Source organism: Cibotium barometz, chromosome 4, assembly GCF_041138505.1.
Source record: "Cibotium barometz isolate CiBa-2024 chromosome 4, ASM4113850v1, whole genome shotgun sequence".
NCBI lineage: Eukaryota > Viridiplantae > Streptophyta > Polypodiopsida > Cyatheales > Cibotiaceae > Cibotium > Cibotium barometz.
In genome coordinates, this window is record NC_141049.1 from 2,996,487 (window position 1) to 3,020,000 (window position 23,514).

Sequence of the window (23,514 nt, forward strand, 5' to 3'; positions counted from 1 at the left end):
TTCCACAATTCTCATTTCCGTAACAAAGGCTTTCCCCTTCCCTTTTTAAGCTGGCCCGTCATCAGGACATCTATCTTGGCATAGTGTACTTGTGATAAATCATGCCAAAAATATGAAGATCTACAATTCTTCAAGGTTGGTAGGAGCAGGCCAATTCAAAATTGCTTCTACCTTGGTGAGATCCATACAAATTCCATTAGCTGAGATGATGTGGCCAAGATATTGAATCTCTTTTGTGAAAATTTTATAGTTTGATTGCTTAGTGAACAACGAGTGCTCTTCAAGCAATTGTAGCACTAATTGCAAATGCTTGAGATGCTCCTTTTTAGTGCGACTATATATAAGAATATCGTCGATAAAAACTATGATGAATTTTCCAAGATATGGCTTTAAGACATTACCCATCAATGTCATAACTGTGATTGGTGTGTTAGTCAAACCGAAAGGCATGACTACAAATTTGAAGTGGCCAAACTTAGTTCAAAAGGTGGTCCGAGGGACATTCTCCTGTCGAATATGTACTTGATGATATCCAAAATGAAGATCAATCTTAGAAAAGTATTTCGCTACTTGAAAATAAGAAAAGAAAATGTACATAACTAAAAAGATAGTGGGGGATAACTAAAAGTGGTGGGGTATTATTATTTTTTGTATGTATTCTCTACGTACACTCTGTCTCATTATTATTTTTTGTATGCATTCTCTACGTACACTTTCTCATTCAAAAAATTGAGTCAGGAGATCTCTTCTCTCTTCCTCTCCCCCATTGATAGTAGCTGCTTGAGAACGTGTTTGCATCCCTTGGCGATGGCTAACTCGAAGGGCAATGGGCGAAGACACAAAGGTGGCCCTTCTCTCTCTCTCTCTCTCTCTCTCTCTCTCTCATCGCTCATCAACCTGCTAATCGATCTCCACAGATGTTGGTGGTCTTGAGCTCAATATATGAGAGACAAGGAGAGTGTGTGTTTGCTTGTCTAACCAATGTTTTTTGCATGCCACAAGCGGGAACCCACCAGGTTTCGTCACTTGAAGTTAGAAATAGAGCCATTGAAAGAATTTTGTAGGACTTCAAAGGATTTTTCCAAAGTGTATGGTCTCAATCTTGAGGGGAGGATGCAAGGTGTCTCAATCCTATAATGAGGTGCCACCAAAGCATTGGCTAAGAGTGTTTTCAAAACTCCCCGAGAAAGACAAGAAGGTGATGTTGCGAACGGCAAAGCAGGAGCACTACCTACCTTTATATACATTATATAAACAGGTTTACCAAACTACACCTTCAAAGTATTCTGTGGAACTTAAATTTTCTAGAGGCTACGTCTACCAGGTTTGTATCGGTCCAGTGAAGTGGGCCATATTTGCTGAGCAGGTTGTTAAGAAGACAAGTGTCGAGATAAAAATTGCACCAAAAAAAGAACTCAGTGGATGTGCGAGGCAGGTGTATAGTTGATGTCATATGTGAGCTGTGGTGTAACACTATCTCAGGACGCATGCACTCCGTTGGCACAAGGTAGCCTATATGAGGTAGAGGTGGAGTCTCACGTCAGGTGTAGACATTGGTGGATGACATTCTACTTAATATCGAGTGTAGCAAAGAAGCTACATTTCTGGCTCTTCGTACAACGATAATGAAGGTAGAGGAGGCAAAGTGCAGCAGCTTGCATCGCATTGAAGGCGCAATTGAATACCACACCATGATGCGTCCATCAAATAACATTCCCCCTAATGCACAAGAACAAGCAGAGAGCGGTAACTTCAAGATAAACTTTACATCACTAGAGAAGCTCTAGAAAAAGCAAAGGTATGTATATGTGTTTTCTACATATGAAGAAAGTCCATGTCATGTTCATTGCCTCTTTGTCTGTGTTTATTGGCCGATTTAGACCACAAGAATAAGGTTGTGGAGAAACAGGTGCTAGTAGAGCTTTCATGATGGGTGTGAAGTTAGAGAACTCTAGCACGATGATCATTCCACAACCGCCAAAGATTCTTCTACGTGAGGATAGTATGTTGATTATGATGGAAAGTTGCCCAATTTGCAATGCTTCCGAGCTATTATAGTGGGTGTCAATCTAGTGATTGAAAACCTATCGTTATGCTCCAAACATATAAACTAGTTGTTGTTAGAGGAATCAAACCAATAGTCCAAAACCCTTTCAAGTTATAAACTTGTCTTCAACCAATTGCCATTTGTCATACTCTCAATCTATAAACTAGTTGTGTCAATAAGTTGGTAGCCAATTGCCATTTATCATGCTCTCAATTTATAAACTGGTTGTCAAATAGTGGTGGTTATAAAACCTTCCAACCCACAAACTGGATTCAAAGGGGTTGGAAAACAAGGGTTAAAAACCATTAAAGTGGTGGTTATAAAACCTTCCAACCCACAAACTGGATTCAAAGGGGTTGTCAAATAGTGGTGGTTATAAAACCTTCCAACCCACAAACTGGATTCAAAGGGGTTGGAAAACAAGGGTTAAAAACCATTAAAGTGGCCCAATTTATAAACTGGTTTTAAACCAATTTTTAAGTTAATTATCGATGTTAATATAATTGGTTGTCAACTTATAAATTGGTTTTAACCATTGGGTTGTAAACCCTCACAAACCATTATATGACCGGTTGGAAACCTGTGGTAAAAAACCCTTAGGGGTGCCCTAACTTATAAACTCGAAATCCACCAGTTGGACATACCATCAACCGCTTGCAAATCTCTGTGTTGCAAATCACATGCTTTGCTCCCAACCTCGAAATTCATAGATGAATTACCATTTGTTAAAGCAATTTGTGTATGTCTTGTTCTAATCTGGTGCTACCAATGAAATTCAAAATGTGCAGGCTACACTTCACCATCGTCTTTTAGTAGGCAAGGGGAGGGACAGAAGTGAGACATGATTATGTTGATCTGAGTGAGGTAGGTTGTGAAGCATAGGCTTCTCCTTCTTGTAGCAGAGGAAACCCCAGAGAAAATGTCTCGTGTGGAAGAATGCCTAGTGAGTATTTTTTGATCTTCGTCATCATGCTTTCACATGATGAGACCACACTATTGATTCAATAAGTGTTATCATTGTTGGCTTGGAAGAAGAAGGGGAGGGCAATGTCAACAAGGAACCAAAGAGCACCACTCTGAGAACTAAGTTGAGTTTAGGAGAGCTGTCACCCATGAGGGATGATGGAAGAAGCTCTCCAAGTGGGCACAATCACAATACAAGTGCATAACTGGGGCAAGCATGTACTAATCGTGTGACTCATTCTAGGACGCCAAAGAAGACTAGTTTTGATGATCAAGGTGTGTTAAATGTTCAACTATAACCCGTGAGGCAAGAAGGAAGCTCTCCAAATGGGCAAGCTTCTACTAACCGTGTGACGCGTTCTAGGACACCAAAAAGGAAGAGTTCTGATGAAGGTGAGCATTATTTATGAGTCATTTGAAAAGACCTAACCACTGTCCCTAGTGCTGGCCACTTATATTTTTATATTCCTGTAGTTGAAGAAGCTTCGCCGAATGTGACCTTGCACCAACTAGCAAAGAGGAAGAAGAAGAAGAAGAGAAAGACTGATGTTCTGCCACCCTCAAGGGGTGTGCACTCGAAAGAAGATGTTTTGCTGCCCAAGAAATCAGCAAACAACTGCAACATTTCGGTTTGTAGAGGGTGAGAACAGAGAATTTAGAATTAGAGATGAGCAAGCATCATGTGAGAATGAGAACGAAGCTACTACTGGGCTAAAAGAAGCCAACAATTTAGTTGGTTGAACCTCAAAACCTAAAGGGCGCACGTTATGCTCGTAGCCATTTGTAACAGAACACTCCTCTTTTTTTACTCTGATGATCTCTCGTCGCGATTAATATATTTCAAGTTTCATTTTGCTAATATCCCTCTACAGTCCTCTTTCAAGTTTCACCATAGACATGGATACAAGAAGGAAACAACGCACAAACAAAATTATAAAAGAGATAATTATATTCAATATTAATGGAATTTTAGCTTAATATGTATTCATATATTCTAGAAAATATACATATTTTTTGCTCTATTTATATATACATTGGCTAATTTCAGGGGCGGCAACAACGGCGAGGTGTCTGTGATGAATGTGAATGAGAATGTGAATGTGTTTGTGATTAGGTTGAATGTGTTTGCGATTAGGTTGGCCTTGGATGAAAGCTCTCTTCCACTCTTAACATTTCTTCCCACAATCTTTCCTTTTCTTGCCTGCTGCCCTCCTGTTCTTGTCTTCGGGCCTCCAGCTCAACTTGTCTCATGGATTCCACCCATTCATCCACCTTAGCTTTGCACCTCTCAAGGGTAGCATGAGGAGATTTAGGAGGTGTGGAGATATTAAGGGAGAGGTGGAGAGAATTGAGCAAAAGAGGTTGAGTGAGTCAAGGAGAAATCAGTGGGATTAGATGCTTGGATATAAACTCTATAAATTGAGGCATTGGCCTAATGAGAATTTGCTGGTTTTTGATTATCCATGCCTACATTAAGCTATCAGTTAATTACTCACTAATCACGTGTTAATTATCATCTAATCTCTTTGTTAATGATGTTGATTCTAGCATTTGATCCACCATAGCTCATCACATTGTCCATGACTGATACAATCTTTTAAGCACATCTGAAAGGTCGACAAAACAAGCATTAGTTTATCCTACTTCAATAGATCTATCTAAATGATATGCGAAGAGGGAAATATCAATAGGGACTTGCTTTCTAATGCGACCATGATATCCGAACATAGAGCTTGGAAGTAACATGTATTTTGTTCAATGTCGTAAAGAAGCAAACTCCAATGTGCGCTGAAAAAACAAACAGGACATAGGTGTTATAAAAAAAAACACATACAAAATATATTATCAGTCCATAACTTAACACGAGACTCACTCTTCGTTAATAATTCGCGCCAAATCAAGGTTGACCCCCTAAAACCAAGCCATTAGGTTCAAAAATGATGTCTCCTCGTTTTGCAATTGCCCTGATATGAGAGCGTCTATAACATATGTACTATTTTGTATCTCTTTTGGTAGAAGCGAGAGACAATACTTGCAGGCAACAATGAATAGAAAATAGAATCAGGATTTGTGAGAAAATAGTCAAAAATAAGATTTGTGAAAAATAGAATTAGAATTAGAAAATAGAACACATCACAATCATTCCAACATACCATAGTGATACATTCACGATTGTGTCTGTGACTTCCAGTATCTCGCCACATCGCAAAACTCCTAAATCAGCTGCATCTAAGTTGGTAACAAGCCTGCTTCCCCAAATTGTAAATGCCATATTGATTGGCGTAATATTCTCCAACTCCCTTAATTCTTTAGTATTTCTTGCTTCAATGATGTTGATTTCTCTACGAATCTTGTTGGATTCTTGCCATGTGCATCATTATCTACGTGATCATCCAAAAAATTACCACCATCACTAGCAGAACTGGACAGTTGTGACTGTGTGGCATCAGCCTTCGGTCGTGCTTGTGATTGTGCCTCTGATTCTGGTTGTGTGTGAGGTTTTGGTTGTGCGGCATCTTTCTACGACGGGCGGCTGGCCTTGTGCTTCTGCTCTTCTTTGAGTCTAAGAGCGGGTGTCCCTATTGTGAATAGCACGGGTGTCCTCAACTGGCCTTACACGAGGATGGAGGGGCGAGACCATTAGGATCTCTAGCATGCAACGATAGCTAACAGAGACAGGTGGTAATAAATGGTCATGTATGTACCTCAATCTACGGAGTGTATCTAAATCCCTAAGGCATTATTGTAAGCCTATGGGCATGGGCAGCGAGAAAATATGCATCTTCAAAAAACTCTATAAGCTAGTCTTCAGTAATTTCGTGGAGACACAAAACTGCAGATGCTTGCCATCGCATTCCAATACTCCAGTGTTCACAAATTTCACGCACAAACCTCTGAAATGGTAGCTTGGCTATTGCAGGTTGCATATGTCGCTCAATATGTCGAAGCTCTTGCAGAACTGCCGTGTGGGCTTGATATCTTCTCCTCTACCTTGCACCTAAAGCGACTTCGTTGGCCTTTCACTTGTATCTACCTTTCAAGTAGTTTGCTTGGTACGGGCCATCTAATAAATAAAATCATCAAGATGACAACCAAAAAATTGTTGGGAGTCAGTACACCAAGCTATAAGGGACAAGCAGGATGCCCGCTCGCAACTAATCACTTGGTACTGTGACCACCGCTAACAAGATCTTATTGTATAGTGCGTGAGCAACATGACCTGAAGGGGAGTCAGTACACCAAGAGATATAGGGCCAGCAGGATGCCAATCCATGCGATATGGGGCCTGCAGAATGTCACAAGCCTTATATTGCTTGGTATTGACCCCATTAGCAAAAAGACTACAAACGGTTGTTAGTGCCAAGCGACATGGGGCCAACAAGATGCCACAAGGAACCTCCTATCGAAGTAGTACTGAGCCCATTATAGCAAAACGATCGCAAGGAGTCAATACCAAGCGAAATGGTGCCTGAAGGATGCCAACGAGACTCGCATGGCTTGGCAGTGACCCCGTGAGAAAAATGACTGCAAAAGGGGGTCATTACCAAGTGATATGGGGCTTGCAAGATACCAACGAGACTCTTGTCGCTTGGTACTAACCCCGTGAGAGTAACATGTCCCAAGGGAAGTGAGTACTAAGCGATATGGGGCCAACACGATGCCCACGAGCCTCCTATTTCTTAGTACTGATCTCGTGAGCAAAGTGACCGCAAGGGGGATAGTACCAAGCGCCTATAAATGAGACTCCATCGCTTGGTACTGACCCCATGAAAAAAATGATTGCAAAAGGGAGTCATTATACCAAGCGATATGAGGCATGCAGGATGCCAACGAGACTCGTGTCACTTGGTAATAATGACCCCGTGAGCAACGTATCCCAAGGGGAGTTAGTACCAAGCGATATGGGGCTAGCATGATGAGTCTCCTATCGCTTGGTGTTGAACCCTTGAGAAAAATAATCTCAAAAGGGGGTTAGTATTAAGGATGCCAATGAGACTTGTGCCACTTTGGTACTACTGACCCCGTGAGAAACATGACCCTAAGGGGGTTCGGTACCAAGCGATATGGGCCAGTAGGATGCAAATGAGCCTCCTAGTGCTTGGTGTAGACCCTGTTAGCAACATTACCCCCCTAACAGACCACAATACGTTAAGAAAAGGTTATTACCATAGGTGATAAAGAGGTCGTGGAGTGCCTGCGAGCCTTTTATCGCATGGTACTGACCTAAAAACGAACACTTATGTTTAGGTCAAAAAATATGAAAATGCAAAGGCAATAGGGCACCGTGATAACGTTTCTTAAAATAAATCAAACACATGCAGGAGAGGACAGGAGAGGAGTGAGAGTACCTAGCATATTGACATGTCATTTATGCATTTGACCTTATAAATGCCACTTATGATCATTACACATACCAACTAATGCCACGCCAGTAGGTCTGGGTTTGAAGTCACCATCCATGTCACCAATACAGGTCACCGCCACCACACTATCTCGATCGAGATATGCATGCCACTCGATCCACGTCAATGCCATGGTGGATCCCCGTGGACATCCCGCTTCAGCATATTCAATGAGGCCATCTCCACCATCCACATATCTCGAAAATGAGATATTGAAATATAATCTTGACCATTGAAATATCTCGTTTGAGATAACAAGATGAAATCTAAACCGTTCAAAAACCTCGAACGAGATACATCTACACAATCCGACTCATCCATTCGCGCACATTTGAAGATGCTGCATGTTCGAGAGTTCCGCAGATCCTCAGACGTGACAGTGCCTTACTTGCCTCTATATCCACGGCATGTACTTACAGAGGTTTTTTGACGACCTCTCCCTCAGGATGCACCACCATTCCTCCGTGATGCCTGTTGCGCTCTATGTCTCCATGACATTGACAGTACTAGTGGATATACTCTGGGATGTGGACATTTTTTCCATTTGTCTTGCATCACCTAGGAGCTAGGATGCTTCTCGGCATGTCCCTCTTGCCAAGCACATGTTGACCTAGCGACATACAGAGTTTTGGGCATTGATGATCTTCACCCAGGCTTCGCTCGACTAGATGCTAAGACTGGCAGGCCTCTTGATTTTACCTCCTGACTTGGGACTTGACGCTGCATGAGGTGCCTCTAGAGATTGAGTGGAGTGCACACGAGTTTGATGCATACCAGAGAGTCCTTCACGAGAGCTAGATCACAGTATACGAGCGTGTGGGTGGTGTTGTAAAAAATGAAGAGAACACTTGCTTTTTGCAAATGAGAAAATTAATCCTAAATTGGGGATTCCAATTAATACAACACCGACACATGGAGACACTCAAGTAGTCAATAACAATAGTAGAAATGACGCACAAAGAAGAAGAAGAAGACTTAAAAGAATATCAATACTTCAAGTCTAATTTATACATAACATCTGGTTTTGTTCTATTTATGATTGCAGCATATACTGTATAATCATACATCATACTTTACAATTGATCTGCGTTGGGAGGAAGTGGGCTTGATGAGGAGGTGGGCTTCATGTTCTTCAGTGGTCTTCCATTTTCTTGAACTTCATCTGTTGGGGGATCTATTCTTGGGCAGTTGCACCTCTAGAGGCAATAGTTCTGGAGGAACACACCGGCTCTTTCTTGTCCTCATTATATATCTTTTGTCATAAGGAGGTAATGAGTCTGGTTTGTTTATTCCTACCGTAACAAGAGCCTAGTAGGTTGTGTATGATAGGTAGTAAGGGAATCTTAACGCTTAACACACATGCCCCTGACCAAACACCCGCAATGCAAACTATTTCTCCACCAGCACCACTTTCTCAGCATTCAATGGCACATCATATCCACCACAAAACTTGGAGAGTAATTTCAATCCGAATAAAGGAAATTTTGCATTGTCTTTTGAGAACTATTTATGAAATATAATGATTTGCGCATCAAAATTGTAAGCATCATGATTCAAGTCAACTTACTATCAATTATAAGCAAGTGTCATAAAATGTACGCACCTTTTGATGATTCAAATGTCTTATATATTTAGTAATACTAGCATCCTTTCAACGATGTGTTGATTTTAAACTGCTAGCACCAGATGATCTTGAGCCTTCTGCTCCCTTCAGGAAATCATCATCATATACGCAATGTAATACGTTTAATTGACAAAATACACATAAAATGAATACTAATAGCTTAAGAAAATTTTGGTATTGTTATCTATCGAGTTTCATCACCTTCAAGCATTTTTCTAGTCCACAAAGGGATCATAAATTTATTGTTTTCATGTACGGTAGTAGCTGCTATATATTTACTCATATCTGCCAAACCAAGATGGTCTGCAATTACTGTAGCCTCCTCCTTGGATGGCAATTGTCTTTCATATGCCCTAGCTTCATTGAACATGTCCCTTAATCCTTGTCAGGAAGATCCTAGGAGTCTTGGATTGCAGAATCAACTAGGAGGTGTTTGTCAACTCCTCAAGCTCTACCTACCCCATGTGCTTCACTATAATTTGCTAAAGTATTCAAGCAATATCTTCACGAATATTAAAATTATGCATAATGTCTGTCAATAATACATAATCACACTAGTTTGCCATAGTAAAGCTAGGCAAAGAAGGAAGTGACAAGTCCCTTTGGTTGTTCTCATTAGGTGGACTAGCTTCCAATGGGACTATACTCATGGGTGCTGATGCATCGACACCGAAAAGGGATGTACCAGTGGGAAATGTTTCCTTTTCGACCTATGCTGACCTCTCCTCTGCTGGATTGATAGCCACCTCTTCTTCAACTGCATTATCCTCGATTGGCACTTGACTACTTGGTAAATCCATTGTCTAGGGCTCAGAGTCTTCAGTAACGAGATGTAGAAAACAAAGAAATCCATAACTGTATTGAAGAAGGTGACACTTCTTTGAGTTTAATGGGAATTTCTCCTCTACTCTACAGTTGCAGAGCTGAAGACAGCAGTTGAGCCTTCTTTTCATGACTTTGTCTGTTGTAAAATCAAATGGATGAACATATCATTCACCATCGGACGTCACGATGTTGCCAGGAACTATCTGTTCATAATCCTGCTCCTCCCGGTCACCAAGAACAATCCTGGAAATCTTGATAATGTTCTCAAAAAAAGGAAATTCTAGATTGAACATTACAGACAATTCAGGAGCACAGTGGTGGGCATGTGCATTTAAAACATCATAACATTTTTTTGTTTCTGTAAGGTTATTGGAGACAAAGAAAAGTTTTTTTCTTTTTGTATGTTCTGTGTGTGTGGGTGTGTGTGTTCTGAATAAATATTATGAGTGTTTAATTAGAGAGAGAGAGAGAGAGAGATAGAGAAAAGAATGCTTGCAGATTTGATTAAAAGCCTTAGTTTGCTTGTGGAGATAGAAGAAGAAGAAGGGGAGATGGTGATGCAGAGGGGCAACGCAAAGGGTGATTGCAGGGAACTTAACGTGAATGAATGAAGCTAGACCTTAGCCTAAGGGTCCAGATTTTTAATTTTTTTTTAATTATGGTCCAATTGAGGTTCCTATGGATTTAATAGATGAGCTAGTGGACCTTAAGTCCCTTCACACACACACCCTTCTCTTCCCCTTTTACATAACCTTAGTCTCTTGCGTATCTAGATATAAAAATCATATACCACCCTATCAATCCTAGAAATCCCCTAACTTCTTCTATACTAACTTCGGTTTTGGCCAATCTATTATTGCTTGAACCTTAGCTAGATCTATTGAAATCCCATCCTTGGGTACTAGAAGAGCAAGAAGCCTAGTTGTATTTTGAGCAACTTAATCTAGATACGCTAAAATAGCCACACTATTAAGAGACTAAGGTTATGTAAAAGGGGAAGAGAAGGGTGTGTGTGTGTGAAGGGACTTAAGGTCCACTAGCTCATCTATTAAAAATAGATGAGCTTAGTCTCTTAATAGTGTGGCTATTTTAGCGTATCTAGATATAAAAAACATATACCACCCTATCAGTCCTAGAAATCCCCTAACTTCTTCTATACTAACTTTGGTTTTGGCCAATCTATTATTGCTTGAACCTTAGCTAGATCTATTGAAATCCCATCCTTGGGTACTATAAAGCCCAAGTTTTCAATACAATCACCGAAGAAGGTGGCTTACTCTTTTTGGCAAAGATCTTATGTTTCCTTAAAATCTCTAACACCTTGCGTACATGTTTCTTATGGTTTGCAGCATCTTTATTTAATACGATACCCGGGCACTATAAAACCCAAATATTCAATACGATACTCGGGCACTATAAAACCCAAGTATTCAATACGATACTCGGGCACTATAAAACCCAAGTATTCAATACGATCACTAAAGAAGGTGTACTTACTCTTTTTGGCAAAGAGCTTATGTTTCCTTATAATCTCTAACACCTTACATACATGTTTCTCGTGGTTTTGCTGCATCTTTAGAGTACACTAAGCTACCATCAAAGAATACTAGCACATAGTCATTGAACTGCTCCTTTGAAAATTTCTTACATTAGCAGGTTGTATGTGGCTAGGACATTGGTCAATCCAAAGGGCATCACTGTGAACTCATAATGACCATAGCGAGCATTGAAGGATATCTTAGGAATATCATATTTCTTGATCCTTCGGATTCGATTTCCTTCTCTTCTCATTAATCCACACAACTAAACACTTTCAAGTGTCCAATATTAAGTCTATAGGAGTGAGACATCCTCATCTCTGGTGTATTCTCATGAATAGATACCATAGGTGTCCTGTTCAACAAGTACAATACTGTTGCACATGCTTCTTCCCAGTACTAATTTGGCATACTCTTCTCATTAAGCATGGCTCATGCTATCTCACCAATGACTCTATTCTTTCTCTTAGTAACTCCATTTTGTTGAGGTGTGTACCTGCATGTAGGTTGTCTTCATATCCCATGATCTCTCTCAGGAAATCATCAAATGCACATGAGGTGAACTCACCTCCACCATTTGTCCTCAAACATTTGATCCACTGTCCATATTACTTCTTTGAACTATCTAAACTTCCCAAATGCTTCATCTTTTTCCCTCAAGAAGTAGATCCATGTTATTCTACTATAGTCATCAATGAAGGTGACATAATACCTGCCAACCATTTATGGACAGGGTTTGTCTTGGACCCCAAATATCACCATGAATGTTTTTCAAATGCCTCCTACATGTTTGACCATCCTTTGGAAATGGAAGTATTGCATACTTTCCAAACTGACATGCATCACATACATGATTACTTTCATAATACTTGAACCTTGGCAAATCACCACAACCCCTTTGGTTTGTATAGACTTTAGATTTTGGATGTTCACATGTCCAATCCTCTTATCCCACATAGCAATGTCATGCACAATTCCATGGCTATGTGAAAACATGGCTGATTTTAACTTTGGAATACCTGCATCCAAAGTGAATAGTCTTCCTCCCTTTTGTCCCTTTGCAAATGAGCTTACATCCATTCTTGAAGTCCTCAACAAAACAACCATACTCATTGAAACTTACAATCCTTGCTTAACCATTTAACCCATGGATGCAAGGTTCTTAGTGATTGATGGCACATACAATACAATCTTCACTCTCCCATCATGCATCTTTAATGGCACACTACCAACATGAGTAATACGAAGCTGTGTATCATCATCTCCAGTAACCATATATCCCTATGTTTGTGTGGGCAACTTTATATCAAACCATTCACCCATGACATTTCATATGATTAGATGCACTAGAATCCATGTACCAAGTATCATCTCCATCACTACGTGAAGTCATAATGCCCATCAAATGCTTCATTACAAATAAATGATCTTCATTCCCATGACCTACATTACTAGAGGATGCATAGTTACCATGTTGAATTTTTCCACTTACAAATCATTTTTCTTCTCTTATCACAATAGTGACACTCAATGCCACTTCCATAATACTATTAAGGTTGCCATCTACCTCTTCCTCTATAATTCGATCCCCCCCTACCTTAGGAGTATGACTACATACCTCCTCGCGCACCATACGAGGAGGGCTGAAAATTATGTTGTTGTTATGGTGGTGTATCCTACCAACCACGTCCACTTATACGTCCTCTAGATGAGGATCTCTCCCTGTTTCTTGTGCCTCTTTGTGTGGTTGGTCCCTTGCATGCACACTGCTACTTGATGATGTACCTAATCCAAGCTTCAACTCCTCCACAATAAGCAATGAAATAAACTCTTCAAAGTTTAGGATCACCACTTCTTAGAGTGATGGAAGTGTCAAATGATTTATACTCCTTGCCCAAACCTTTCAATGTAAGCAACTAAATCATCATCATTCATTAGTGCATTGATAGATGCGAATGCATTTGCACATACTTTGATCTCCTACACATAATCATGAACACTCCTATTGTGTTATATTATACTATGGATCTTTTGTTTCAAATGGATCTTTCTTGTCTTTTTTTTGTGTCATACATTTTCACCAATCTATCTTATGCATCCTTGGGATTATCCGCATCTTGGATATGACAACATTCTATTTGTCACACAATCGAGAAGTAATGCAACACCTTAAATGCTCTTTTTAACCAATTTTTGTGCGCTATAAGTTGTGCTAAAGTTGTATTAATTGTGGGAACCCTTGACTCTATCTCTTCACTTGCCACCAAATTCCAAAGCCCTTTCAAGAAGTTTGTCATCGGTACTTCTAAATCTAGACATTTTTCCTATCAAGCTCTTCACCACTAATTTTATCTGGATATCATTCATCTTGGCCAAACACACTGCTTCAATAAGCACCCTCAACCAATTAATGTAACCAATATGGTACAATGCCAACCGCCCGCTAATACATATACATGCATAAATTCCATTAATGTAGTGCCAACACCACTTATACATTCCCTTGCTCAATACAAAAGCATTTCAAAAATCATTCTCAAACCATGGACATATCCACATTGCACTCCCATATGCTCATTTGATCCATACATACACATATAGTTGCATTAGTTATCAAGTACACCAAGATTTGTCCTACCAAATTTCTATATAGTCCAAATCAATCCCCTCTTGCAACAACCTATAAATTAGCTTCTCAAGAGCTTTACAATAACATATAACAATACTAAATGATTTTACTAATCACAATGTATACATTTCAATTTGTCAAGTTCATCCTCAATCAAGATTATGGTCAATACTTTACATACATCAACACTTCAACTAAATGTTATAGTAGGCATCCCAAATCTGCACCTTTATCTTGTTTTATTCATAACTTGTGTTATAGAACCCCAAATCCAATATTTAAGTAGTCTAAACTCATCTACACAAAATAAGATTTCTGTCAACATATTATGAGAGTTTGAGCAGCAAGGCAAAAGTTATCATTGTTCAGGCAAACTTAGTTTTTTCCTCATATGTTGCCAAATCAGCACATTTTATTTTCATACATTATACCTTGTAAGCTTCAATGGAGAACTTCAACTTTGCTGGCTTCCAAATGCCTATAATCCACAAGGGAAGGGTTCAACTCACCTCTTGGTCAAGCTTTATGATTTGCTTCCAATTTTCACTTCAATGGCGCTTTACATCTTCTTCCTTACTCCAAATAACATCTACTTCATCGCTCTTTCTCACACTTATAAAACCCTAGAATGAGAGCACCAGGCTCTGATACCATGAACAGAGAATAGATGAGACCAAAAGAGACACACACAAACCCTAATTGCTCTCATTAATCCATATCACACAATGTAGAGAGGCTCCATAGCTAGCTTCATTCTCCTTCACCAAAATCATCCCATTCTTTAAGTGATAAGTTCACACATAGCATAACCTAGTACTAATGTCCACATACACTTGGCCATTTAGGCACGACCATGATTATTCACACACACTTGGCCAGTTCGGCATGGCCATTATTATCTACACATTGCTAGACTATTGTCCACACATCTAATGCTATCCATCAGCTACTATCGATGAGCTTGCATTCTTAACACCAGGATCCCATGGAATGATTGACATGTGTAGATGGAGGTCCACAACGACATCTTGGTGGTGCAATAGGGTATTATGCTTGGATTTCATAGCATAATTCTTAGAGATTGGGCTTTTACGTAATGAATACATATGCCATGGTGCAGTTTTGTTGGGGTTAAAATGGAGTCAAAATAGAGGATACATGCATGAGGGCTTGTTGGAGGCCCCTTACAAGGTCAGGGATTCTCTAGGCAATGGGTCGTACCATGGGCTAGGCTTGCACCCATCGTGGTCCCCTCATCCAAAAATGTACCTCAAGGCTTGGCATTGATGATATTAGGTGTAGGTGACTAGCATGGGCAGAAGGTGTGCATGTGTGTGTACACTTCTCTAATATGAAAATTTCTCCAACTCACCTATTTTATTATAATCTCTTTGCTACTTTCTTTGACATTTACTTGACATCCCTTTTCTTGGGGAGTGAAAATCTCAACAACTTATTAGAGTTATGGCAATGGACTTACACAACTGTAATGGAACTATAGACAGCCTTTGTGGCTTGAGGGATTTAGCAATGTTGAGAACTTGGGATATATGCATTGTGAATCAATATGTGGTGTGGGCAAGGCCATAGAAGGTTCTCACTGATTTAGGGAAGGTCTAGGTGATGGGTTGTACCATGGGCTAGGCTTGCAGTCCCCTCATCATGAAATGTATCTGAAGAGCTATTGGTTCTGAGGCTCAATGAACGTTCATGAAAGAACAGTGCCTATGTGTCTATTACATGTAGAGCCCATTGATATATTTGGGTGCATGTAAAAGCTTTATCTGGTGGTGAAAACTTTAGCACACTACTTTCTTCGACACTCATTTGAATGTTTTCTTTTACTACTTATGGGTGACTTGCCAAAGGAATCCGAGTGCTTCTTAAGCCTCTTTTTGAAGTTGTGTCTCTATACTCTGCCTGGATCATCTATCACTCCTCCTCATCTATCCAAGTGGGTTTTGGCTTCCCCTCCCTCAAAGAATCCCTTGTCTCAAATCTATGTGATGCTTGGTTTTAATCAGGACATGGTTGATCCATTGATTATGCACTACTTCACCTATACAGGAGTGTACTCGCTCTTAATTTGCAAGATGATGAAGTTCCTTTTGTCTTGCCTATTAACAATTAATACAGAAGCCGGGGCCATACCTCAACCCCTAAGAATGATATATAATTAAAAAACAAAATATGTATATACCTTATATAAATTTATCTTTTATCGTTGCCTTTGCTCGTTAACAAGAGCTTTAGAACTTGACATATGAGAATAGAGTCTTCTAATACCTTGTCTTACGATTGAAATCATCCAATCATCCCCAAGATTTATCTCCTCTTACTCTATGAAGTTATTTTTATAGTGCTCTAAGGCTTCCCACTTCTTCATCACCTCATGCAAAAATTGAATCTTAAGTAGTTGGCGGATGCACACTTTCATCTCCTTCCCTTTCTCATCCTGCACGACCGCTCTGTTGTACACACAGTAAAATTTCTTTGTGGATGTTTTAGGAGGAGTGTAAGGACTCCTAGTGTGCATGGTGTACTAGATGTGGAGAAAATGTGTGGGCACTGATGTGTAGGAGTCAATCCATCTGTGCCACCACTCCCACACAACAATCACCCCCACTACCACCATGTCTATGTGTAGACGAGTATCGAGTAGGTGGGGTGTGCATCTGTGTATATGAGGAAGTGGGGATTGATGTGACTATATTTGTAGAGGGATGGGAGGGCCCAGATCCCCCAAAGTAATTCGCTGCCATGGCTCTCTACTCAGGGGTTGCTTGTGAAATGAACTAGCAAAACTACTCAAAGCTCATGGCTTGTGGTTTAGGCAAGAAAGCAAACTCTAGAGAAGGTTAGGTAGAGGTATTTAAGGGACTATAACCTTCCAAGTTTTCAGTCATGATTCTATACACCCCTATATAAAGAAAGTTAAACTTGGTAAAGCATTAGACTTAAACATTATGCATAAAAACCATTACTCTATGCATACTCTAGGCATGTAAAGAGCATAGAACATGGATCGTTCATACTCTAGGTGTGCATAGAGCATGCAAGCTCTACACATATGCATGGCAAAGCCTATGCATATGCATGGCCACACGTAGATGTTTTTTGTAAGTGCCATTGTTGGGCTATTTGGTAGTCATGGTCGGCTTGGGATAAGCCTAACTCAAGATCGACACCAAATACTTAAAATAGTGTGACATCGAACATAGTTTTACCACTTCCTATAAAATGTAAGGTGATGTTAACAAAGCCAGTTGTTGTTGCTGAACCTAGAGCTCAGAGGCTCGTGGTAGCAGCTCCTATTTCCAAGGGTTTCGATGTTCCTCTACTCACATTTATGCCTTGTTGGCTTGCTTCCTTCCAAAGCTCGTCACTTAAGGTGGATTTGAAGGAGTCTAGCCTTCTTAATTGGGGAGCACTCTACTAAGTGGTCGTAGCATTTGCTCGGATTGAAGGCTTGCGGGCCTGACAAGGTGTGGTTTGATATCTGCAGTTGACTATATTATTGTTTTTTTAACAATTGGTATAGATGAGGTCTAATTGAAAGGTCTTTGGTGTTTCTAGTGTAGGTTTGAGAAGGGTTTCAGATAAGTTTTTTATTATCGCACTAGGCTCATGTGTCTGAGTTCATGCCTCCCTTGAGCTCAGGTCTCTAGGCTCACATTAGCAGGTTCATGTGTCTGGGCTCATGTCGGTAGGTTCATGTGTTTGGTCTCACGTCTCTAGGCTCACAGCTTTAGCCTCACCCCTCTAAACTCACATCTCCAAGCTCACGTCTGTAGGTTCACATGCTTGGGCCTACATATCTAGGTCCATGTCTCTAGGCTCACGTCTAGGCTCACATCTACATGTTTACGTATCCATATTTACATATATAGGTTCACGTCTTATGAACTCATCTTACGTACTATGAAAATGGGCTTACTCAGGGCACAAAAATCTAGGAACTAGGCCTATGGTAAAGTTGGTGTGTATTTATTAGGTAGTAAATGTACTTAATTCCCCAATAATGAGCCTACCTATAGGACACAAAAGTGAGCCTACCCAGGGCACAAAAATCTAGGAACTAGAACTATGACAAAGTTAGTGTGCAATTAGTACATCTACTTAATTCCCCAATAATTATGAAGGACAATAATTTTCCTTGAAATTTGTAGCTGCTACTATAGATTGTATTATAAGAAAATCTCCAAAGGACATGGGTAGGTTTGTTCGTACGAGTCTCTTTGATAGTAATTGCTCTGTATGAGTCTTTATGGGAGTAATAATTGGTCCATACTATATTACATATACCTACCTTCAAACTCCACGCTCACATTTGCAGGTTTACATGTCCAAGCTCACAACTCAAGTGTCTAGACTCACGGCTCACATGTCTAGGCTCACATCTATAGATTCATGTGTCCACAATCATATTTTTTTGCACATGAGTGTGGACTGAGGACGTTCCCTATCCAAGATCTGGTTTGGCCTAGTTTTTAATAGTTTTTGTGATTTTTTGAACTTGATGGGGTGTGTTCCTAATCCTAATTAATAGTTATGATGCAACTAACTAAGTGTTCTTTAATTATTTTTGAACTTGATAGAGTGTGATTAATAGTCCTAATCCTAATTAATAGTTATGATGAAGCTTTTAAGTGTTTTTTAATTATTATTGTTTGATGGTTTAGCATGCTTATAATCTACTAATTCCAACAATGCATGAATAAATTATAAAAAAATATGAAATGTGTGAACAAAAATTGACAATCCCACTCTGATTCAACTTAATGGAGTATGAACAAATTATCAAAAAATATAAAATTTATGAATAAAAATTATCAGTCCCACTCTAATTCAACTAATGGGCTTAATGCTCATGTTGTTTTTGGAGTGGATTCCACTCCTGCACAATTACAAAGCTAATCCTTGGCTTAAAGCAATCAAATATAAGCCTCTTAGGCTTAATTTCATGCAAATTCCCTAATGTAAAGTTAACTTCAAATTAGAATCATGGTTTTTCCTTACCTATAAATGAACATAGAATTGTTTTTCCTTACATATAAATGAACATAGAATGCCCTAATATAAAATTAAGCAAAACCAAACACACAAACAAACACATCCAATGGCTTCAAAATTGTATATTTTTGGAGTGTGACCTTCTAATTAACACAAGGCAATATTGGGTGATCCCAATAGTTTGGAGACACTACCCTGGGGAGGATAAATACTTGTACATCTTGGAACACACGCACCAAGCGGTAGCGGGTGGACATTTTGTAGCAAAAATATCAAGTAAGAAAATTATCCAATTGGGGTATTAGTGGTTGATGCTCTTCAAGGATTTTGCACTCTTTGTCAAAGGTTGTAATGAGTGCCAATGCTATGCCAAATTGCAAAGGAAGGACATGATGCCCTTGCATCATGATGCCCTTGCATCCTATTCGAGTAGACCAACCTTTTGGAAAAAGGGGTGTATATTATGTTGGACCAATTATTCTTGCTGCATGAGGAACACAAGCAAGAATGGGTTGAAGCAAGAGCTTCTTCAAGGAAGGTAGATGCCTATGCAACTACCAAATTTCTTTATGAGAACATCATAACATACTTTGGATGCCGCTTTAAGATAGTGAGTGATCAAGGGAGTAATTTTATCAATGATGTGTGTGATCAAATATCTCACTAGCACTCTCATGATATTACATCGCAAGTCAACGACCTACAAGTCAATGGTCAAGTAAAGAGCACAAAAACAAGGTCTTAATATCTATACTTACTAAGACGGTAGAAGCTCGACAAACACAATACTGGGAGCTTAAACAATAGTTTAATGGGCCTATTGCACTACATACAAGGTTGCGATTGGGTGAGAACCCTTTAAGATGGTTTATGAACTTGAGGTTGAGATTGGGTGCACACCCTTTAAGATGGTTTATGAACTTGAGGCAGTGATGCCTTGGCAGTTCATGGTACCCAGCTTAAGAGTGGCTATAACTGAAAAAACTCAGGGGTAATGAGTTAGCTGAATGTTCACTCACTTTGGAACGACCTGAGGAGGAGAGACACTATAGCAATGCAAACTATGCTAGTTAAGAAAAACAAAAGGAAAAAGTGGTTTGACAAACATGTCAAAGATAAGGAACTTAATGTTGGAGATCTAGTACTTATGTACACATACTTATGTACACAGTCCAAAATGAAAAGAAAAAGCTTAAATATATAGAAAAATGACCATTCAAGGTATGCGAGATTACGCCCCAAGATGGAGTTGAAACTATTGGCTTCTTAAATGGGAGTAAATTCAAAAAATACCATGGTCCTCTCACACTGAGAAAGCATTAAATGCTTCCCATGATAAGCAAGCTACAAAAGAACGAGTTGTTCAGAAGAAAATTCAAACTCGAGAGGAAGCTTGAGCTAGACAAATCAAACTTTGGCAAAACGACTCAAAGAAAGCTTGAAAATTGCACAAGATTATGTAGGAGAGGTTATTGGAGAAACAAAAGATCACATTACACCTCTCAAAATGCAAGTCAAATTACCTAGTCCTTATGGTAAAGCGCTCTACAATGCATTGCTTAAAACTGGAGCAAGTCACAATTTACTCTCTTTTAATGTATGGAACCAATTGGGAAAGCCATAATTGTTAACTTCTCCTTTGAGAGTAAAAAGCATCAATAACAAGAATACCAAAGTGCTAGGCATTCTAAAAACTATCATCTATGGTGCAAACAGGCCTTGGGTGAGCAATTTTTTTATCATGCCTACTGGGACAATGAAGGAACGAGTGAAAGTTGCCCAATGCACTATAGACTAGGCCACAAGGAGTGTCTCAACAACTAACTCTACACTTTTACACTCCACTCACGTTGCAACTGTGCTACAACACTTAGCACTGGAATGCCATAATAAGGATGAAGTTTCAACATTGGCTCAACCCAAGGCTACTTCCTCCATACCAACCTCAACATCATTACCAACCAGGTCTTCAACTTCCAACTCTACATCCACATCTTTCTGGGAGAGGGACCAATGCCCAACAAGAAAACAAGCTAAGAAGCCTTAGCCTACCTTCAAATGGGTTCCCAAGACTACTCAACCTAGTCCACATCGACAAAAATGGCCCACAAGCCTAGAAAAAGTCATCGCTCAAAGAAACCCAACCCTAAGGTTACTTCAAGGTGGATTCCCACTCGTCTTCTTCAAGCTCAAGGCGTCTACAAAGGTAACAACTGATTTGGGTTCCAAAGCACACCGTGGTCATCCCAAGAGAAGTTAATGTGCAAGCCTCACCAACAACTCGTAAATCCATCCACCCAAAATCAGACAAGGGAAAGAAGGTCATGATTGAACCCTTACCATCCTCCCTTAAAAAGATTGGATTCTCAAACGCATTCAGACATTGGAATCTACCTTGGGAAGGGGGGAAACAAAGGATGCTTCCACTTCACAACAACTTGTGCTTCACTAAAAGAGGTTTCACATGTATCTTCTTCATCAAGCTCACCCTTATCTTCACAGGTTTTGTACAATAAATCTACTATAATAGAGATGCTTGATGTATTGCATGAACTTGAACTACCCACATCTCCTCTGAAAGAAGAACCCATAGGCCTAATTCGTTTGCCACTATTAGATGTCAACATTGCTACGGTGCCAAATTGTTCTTCATTAGACCTACATCGTCCTCATCAAGAAAGATGGATAAATTGGCTTTGAAAGGCTTACATCACCCTTTGAGAAGTCCATAGATGATGAGAAGTAGGAAGGGGGGCGTATAACCAACTTCTATGTTTGTACCCCCAAATCAAATTTTGCTTTGATAACTTACGTTTGTGCAAAGCGGGAGCCTATTGAGAGGAAAACATAATTCCCACAAGTATAGTAAATAGTAAAACCATACTAAACATACAACACATACCATAGATTTCACAAAAAAAAACCCCTAAAAAGATGAAGAGCTGAGCACACAACAATATAAAGAGAATGCCTAAAAGCACAAGGTTTGCATAACTCCTTTGGCTAATGTACAAGCCTCACGCAATGGATTTCACTTGGCACGACACTAATGCACCGATTCTGGATCATCCTGATTATCGAGAATGGTATTATCAGGGAGTGTCTAGCATACCACCTTTCCAAATAAACTCGCATTACTTTTATGTACTCTTAGGAGCGACTTGTTGTGAAGGTAATTTCATCGATTTATTTTTATTGTAATTCCATCCCATGGCTCCATGTCATACATGTAAACAGTGTATGGTTCTTACCGCTGTGAAGGGAGGCGGAGAGACACGGAACACCTCTATAGCAATGCCTTTCCACAGTTCGGAGTACACACCAACATCAAGAAAAAGGGGCACCAGTCAACTACTCAGTGAGCTGACACAACATTTAACATTTCAAGCATGAGACTTTGTCTCTACCCTCATTCAATTTTCCAAGCAACTGGGGGAAGCCTACATACATTTGATCAAGACATGCAAGGGGAGATGGGCACATCAACATCTGCCACCCTTTACTCAATTGATACATATGCACATAGGGGTGCACCCTTATTATGAAATAGGCTCACAGCCATAAGCAAAATGATCACCACAGAGAAAATGGTGAGAGAACCACTTGGCATAAACAAGGTTACATTCCATCAAGTATGAGCTTTATGCAAAACTTCAGTTTCCCAAGAAAAGACAACATCAGTAAGGAACTTCAATTCTCCCAACCTGGCAAGCAGTGTGTGGCTAGGAGACACAATCACTTTATGGTCTTCAGTCTGTCTGTTGAAGAAGCATACCACCATACATACATATTCTCTCAAGCAAAACCAGAGGGCTGTCTTTCTCATACACATGAGCTTTCCACAAAATCAGAGAGTTGGTTATCATATACATGGGTTTTCCAATGCCACAAATTGGTGATTCCTCATATATATATGAGTTATTTCACAAAAAAGAGAACAAAAAAAACTCGCCAGCCGTCACTTACATTGCATGGGTTGTCATCATGACAGTGAGCCGCATTCTTTATGCGTGGCACCTTTTCTTCATTCATACAAGTGGCGTTGGAGCTTCTCCTCCCCTCCCAAACTGGAATGCCGTGGGCTGTTCTGAGGATACTTCTCTTCAAGGAAAACGAGCTTATCTCCTTTCTCTCCTAAACACAGAGAGCAGCTTCTCACATACAAGGAAAAAAACACACGGGCTCTCATACTTTGAAGAGTGCACCTTCTCACACAAATTGGCTGCACTTAGAGCATTAAAGATGCAAGCTCTCCCCACACAATGGAAACTATGCTACGCTTTCTTTGCTCTACACAATGGGCTGCGCACTTCCCTGAGAGCATTAAAGATACGAGCTCTTCCACACAACTCTGAAAACTACACAAGGCTTCATTCCCTCCTCTCTACATACAAGGGCTGCGCACATGTATTGCGCAGCTCTTGAAAGCATTAAAGCAATGAGCTCATCCTCTGTGTATTGCGCAGCTCTCT